Consider the following 6,000-nt stretch of genomic DNA (forward strand, 5'->3'; position numbering starts at 1 on the left):
CACATGAACTTTTAAACTGTCTTTTTAAAAAGAGCACATTCATTACTAAGTTTTTTTGTCTTGCCTATTTGTAATGACTGAAAAAATACTGAATTAAACCAGAATGAAAGAAACATGACAAACAGGAATTACGCTAACTTGATTACAAATTTAAATGCACGAGGTAAAACTGAACACCATAAATACCAAATGGAAAGATTTAATACATTGATATCTACTTTTATCTAGTTAGAGAATATTATCTGTAAAAGTGCCCTTCAAACTTTTGTCCTTCAAGGTTGTGTTCCTCAAAATATAAGTTTAAGAAAAAAGAGATAAACTGTAATGTGCTGATGACCTAGCTACACAAATCAGCAAAAAAAGACAGTTGAATGAATAAAAATCATTAAGAAAGAGACAACAAAGAATATCACCATGCCTAAACACTGTATAAAGCACAGAAGGTACAAGTGATGCAGCTGTCTCTGTCCCATGCCCCAAATTCAATAAAAAGGAGATGGCAGAGCTGAAAAGACCAAGAAAAAAAGCAACAGTGGGCAAACTTCAGAAGTAGATTCCACATGAAGAAGAAATTTATTTCAAAATACATGACTAAATAAGGCAACCAAAAATCCCCACCCAAAACTTTTCAACAGGGGAAACAGCAGCTGAAGGCTCCTGCACTAAAGATGTGTGAATCAGAAGTGGAATGTTAAAGGCGAATGGGAAGCAATTGTTTCCTTTCTCCCATCATGAGGCCAGAAAGCATTGAACTAAACTTTCAAGGGCAGAACTGAAATATGCCACTTTTTTCTTTTTTTCTCCTAAAATACTTACTTTAAAAAATAGAATGGAATTCAAACCAGCATGTATATAACAATTTCTCTCTGCTACTTTCTCCCAGGATATTTACACAATCTTAATATTGCTGCAGCATAAAGGACATTTATAGACAACAATGTAAGCAAAATATATTCTCATAAGAGCTTCATTTTTCTTAGAAAATCAGACTATAAATAGTACATTGATCCTCAGGCAGTTCTGGTAAACCAAGTGCTTCAAACTAGTTTTATTCCATGTGCTATTCTTCCATGTTTCATCTGGTTCATATTCAAATGTTCTGTGGATGATAATAGTCTTAAATGCACTAATATATTATCAATTTAGTATATATCTAATATATTATCAATTTAGTATATTAATATACTAAATTTAAAAATCTACAGTGTGTGGAGGGGAAGAAGAGATTGGAGGAAATCTCTTTTTACACAAATCTCATAGCTGTTCTATGTTCACACTTTTAATTGGTTCTAAATAATTTCCCAGGGTAAAAAAGATTAAGATAAAAAAATACAGACAATATATAGAAAAAAGTACAAAGTTGTGAGTTTAGGGAATGTGAACAAAATCAGGAGGATTTTTTTCATACTCTGAAAAACTACACAAAGTGTTTACTTTCATCTTTTGGGGGTAGGTAGTGGGATCTAATCCAAAGAAAGCTATAAGGAAAGTCTTAAAGTGTATCATATACCTAAACTGGAAAAAAAATAAACCTGACCATTTTAAGAAATAGTAATACTGGTAATTTCAGCAAAATTTTTCATTGTGCTAAAAAAAGAACAAAAACCAACAGCTATTTATGGAATATAAATATCCATGGGTTTGAATGAGTTCTTTTTTTCTTGAAGTTAATTAATTAATATATGTCATCCTTTTCCAAAAGTAATTTCAGTTTTGACAAATGCACATTCTTAATAGAAAAAGAAATTATCTAATATTCCTGAAAAAGTCTGGATAAAAAGTAAGAGCACTTCACATCAAAGAAGGGATAGTAGAAAGTAGCCATAATAAATGCACTACTTTCTGTGGAAGATTCACAGTAAAACAGAGCCTACAGTTGCCTACTGTTACCTACACATGAGAGTCTTTAGGGGAGGGAAACACCAATGGAGCCAATTCTTGGATGCCAGAATGAAAAAGCATAACCAGGGTAACAACTTGTACCAGTTATGAAAGATCTTACTGTACACAGTATTACTTATGATACAACATGCTTGTTAGAAATGGCAGAACATTTCCAGAAGACACCACAGTTTATTATTTATATAGAAAATGCTACTTGGGGCTAGTTACAAGAGCATTTGCCAAAAGTGAATCACAAATGGAAGTAATTTTGAATTAGCCTGAGATTATGAGATCATCAAAAACATTTCACTTTATAATTGTACTTTAACTCATTCATGAATCATGAAGTTAGCATTTCAAAACTACTCATCTATGCAGCAATCAGAAAAATAGATGAATAAAACTCAAATATGCACACCACCATCTTACACCCTAACTCCTGAACCTAACTTTATATAAATGTCTTCTTGGTTGTATAAAGGAAATCTGGTTCTGGGGAATACGTAGTCAGCTACTACAGAGCTACTAACAACTGGGTGTCACATGCATAACTTTAGTTGGTCAAACAACCAAGGACAAGTCAATTCTATATTCAAATTACTGCAAAATAGCATATACCATTTATCCTTTACATTTTGAATTTTCTTCCATCTTGTGAGCATTCTCTCTTACTAAGCATCCTAAATGTCAAGATGACTGATATTTGTAATTTCCTGACACATACATTCATTTGAAACGTTTGCATTTCTACATCCCCTTGAGACTAAATCAGCCCTGTGAAGGGCCATGGCAGCAGTAGCTGGTATTGTTTCATGTGGAATCCAGGCTTTCCAGAGTAACTGAAAGAAGCTACACAAGAAGAAACATGATAATTTTCAGATTACTGGCAAAGTTCTGCACGCTGTGCTCAAGAAGTTCTAGCAGTGAATTTCTGAGAGGCAACATCCTATATCATGACAAAGGGAAAGTAAAGGTCTACTCCTGGGAGGCTGTGACAAAAGGAAGGAGATACCTGCAGAACCGGGATGATCCACCAAAGAGAGATATTTTTGTACACTCCATCTTCCCAGTAAGTAATCCTAATAACCCCAAGGCCTTGTTGCTTCTAATATAAATGCAGTTGATAGCCACAACAAAACTGAACCTGCAGCTCCTGATTCTTTCTTAACAACTGGAAAAGAGGACCTAGGCTCAGAGATCACTGGGAACAAGAAACCAGTGCAAGTCATTTAACTCTGAGAGACATCTATTTTATTGAAACACCCTCTTCTGAGGGGTCTGGAGACTCTTTCAATCTCACTCCAGGGACAAAGACACTAATGAAAAGTTCTTGGGGGACACCAAAGTTGTAAAATACAGTAAGCTATGTCACAAAGAATGAAAAGAGCTGTGGTTTACATTCACAACATTTTTAAAGGATATGAATTATTGAAGACCTAGAGAATAAAATAGACCAAAAAATATATAACCCTCAAATTGCAAAACATTTTTACTAGTACTACAAATAGCCGTTGCATTTTTTATACCTACAGATGTATCAAAATATAACCAATCTAAGTAGATGAATCAATACCAGGTTTCATTTTGGAACACATAAAGTCAATACAAAAGACATATAATACAAAGCCTTGTTATTAAAAAATAGTGTTTACAGACAAAACATATGGCTGTACTACAGTGCACAGCGCTGTCCAAAAAAATCAAAAGTCAGAACTGACACACGAAATAATAGAAAAACAGAACAAAGAAGCAGCCTCACCCCAAAGAAAAATTAATCTTAAAGAAAAAACAGATTAGTCTCAACAAAACCAGATACTGATAAAAAATGAGAATCACCAAAGTTTTAGACTGATAAGCAGTGCAAATATAAAACTCAGATTCATATCAACATAATTATCATCTGTTGTTTGACCCAATTAAAGAGATGATATACATCCATCTTTCTTTTAGGAATTAAGATAAGAACTTAGTCATAGGGGAAATCAACTCAGCAGAAATTCCCTAGGAAAAACTTAATTAAACTTTTCTTTTCTTTTACTTTAGAGTCTGTTGTGCATCAACACAGTGACTGGTAAAACTAGACACAAACAACAACCAGTTTAACCTAGGCAGGAATTGCAAACATGTTATTGTTCTCATTATTATGTGGATTTTGAATGACATGATCTGTAAGAAAGACTAAAACTAAGACAGCAACTTAACTACATTATTTCAGATAATATTTTACAAAACTTTAATCTTTACAGGCCACTGTTACCAACTGACATTATAAGTATAAGAAATGACTCTCTGTTCTGGTCTAAGTACTAAAAACAATTGCTCTACGTATCAACATCTGTAGCAGCTTGCTGGCACCCTCCTCAAAATCTGGGGTGGTGCAAGGGGAAAACAAAAAACACAGTCTACTCAGCTCGTGACTGAGGTTCATTTGTTCAGCAGCCCTATGACTGCATAAGCCATCCTTGTCAGTACAAAAATAAACAACATAAAGAACAAAGAGGCAAAAAACAGACTGTGGCACCTGTCACTACAATCTCTCAATGCTAATGTAATCTCTCTAATGCAGTTCATTTCTAAATGTTAACTTATTTATTACACAAACTGATTATTTCACTTCCTGTAGAGGAACTTATAAATGCTAGCTACATTTTTTTACTACATGTTATTAACTAAGTCTGTAGAAAAAGTCAAATACTTCATAGTTTCATATTAAAGATTTAACTTAGCATAGAGGGAGAGAGGTCAAATACCTCTCTTGACTCATATTACCTTGAAGGAAAATAGGCAGAACTAAAGCATTTAAACGTTAGATTTTTGGTCAGCAGTCCAGACTTAGTTAACCAAACCAAATTTAAAAAATTACAAACCTCAGAAAAACACAACAAACCAAAACCAAAAATATGCCACTGTGCCAAACCAGAGACTTTTCATAAGATTTTTTTTTTTTCACAATTTCCCACAAGAAGAATCACAATTTCTACAATTTTCCCAAGTCAAGATTAAAATAATTCACACAGTACAAAAAAATGCAGCATTTGATCCACTTGGTGACAGATATAAAACAACATACAATATACTAAAATAGCTGAACTACTACATAAATATTAGATAAATAGCTAGATCAAACAGAGACCTGTTTCAATGCTTGGCCACATGTTAAGTTTAAAAGGTCTGTTGAGTTTCCATGATGCAGGACTCTCAGATTACTGGTAGAATCTGTCAGAGTACATGGATTAGTGTCTTTTTCCATTGATATGTTTTGCTGAATATGACATTTACAAGAAGACACACGTGCGTGGAGCTGCACATGACACGTGAGAAGATACAGCAGAGAAGCTGATACAGAAAGAGCACATTCAGTGTTTAGTATGGCCTCTTCCAGGATGTCTGGTGACAGCACTACCTGTTTCATGCCAGGTTTAATGCCCACCCAATTCAGCTGTTTGTTTAGCAAAAGCTGCCAACAAAGATATCAACACCATAAACAGTAGTTACTTGTGCAGCTTGGAGTGGAATTGATGCAAAGACACAACAGACTACGAAACAAACATTGGAAGACAGTTTTAGACATAAATTTGTATTTGCACAGGGTTTCATGGATATTAGTGGCTGAATGGGATTTCAACACTCCAAGCTACAGTAAGGCAATTGCTAATAGATTATGAAAGTTCACCAGATATAAATCAGTAATTGAGGGTATTGAATTAGTCCAGTCTTTAACTTACAGATGTTAATTCTATGCATATACTTCCATGTTGGCCAATTAATACACTCTCCATGTCTAGTCATAACCTTTCATTTTCTGTCATTAAAATAGATGTAATTGGCAATGTAGGAACTAGCTGTTGATTAAGTTCTCTGAACATTGTCTCAAAACACAGTCCACACAAGCACAATACACAATCCAACTTCTGCATGCCAAAGGGAAAAACAAAAAAGATTACTGCTTAGCTTAGCCTGTATAAAACCGTGAATGTTAACTCTCAAAGGTTAAAAGTCTTTGAGGTCTTAAAGATTCAAGAAGTTTTGGCCATGGCTGGCACCATACTAGACTGTGTCAGAGGAATTAACCAGGACAGTCCTATCTGGGAAGGAAAGCAGTGCCATACAGCCAGC

The 6,000-nt window shown here is 34.4% G+C and overlaps 1 protein-coding gene across 1 annotated transcript in view; it reads right to left on the bottom strand.

Annotated features, from left to right (window-relative positions):
- Positions 1–5,139, bottom strand: part of ABI3BP (ABI family member 3 binding protein) — a 168,226-nt gene extending 163,087 nt beyond the window's left edge. The window contains exon 1 of the mRNA XM_059836480.1: positions 5,018–5,139. The gene's annotated coding sequence lies outside the window, so the exon portion shown is untranslated. The remainder of the gene's footprint in view (positions 1–5,017) is intronic.
- Positions 5,140–6,000: the final 861 nt, after the last annotated feature.

The sequence above is a fragment of the Haemorhous mexicanus genome, chromosome 2 (genome assembly GCF_027477595.1).
Source record: "Haemorhous mexicanus isolate bHaeMex1 chromosome 2, bHaeMex1.pri, whole genome shotgun sequence".
NCBI classification, from domain to species: Eukaryota; Metazoa; Chordata; class Aves; order Passeriformes; family Fringillidae; genus Haemorhous; species Haemorhous mexicanus.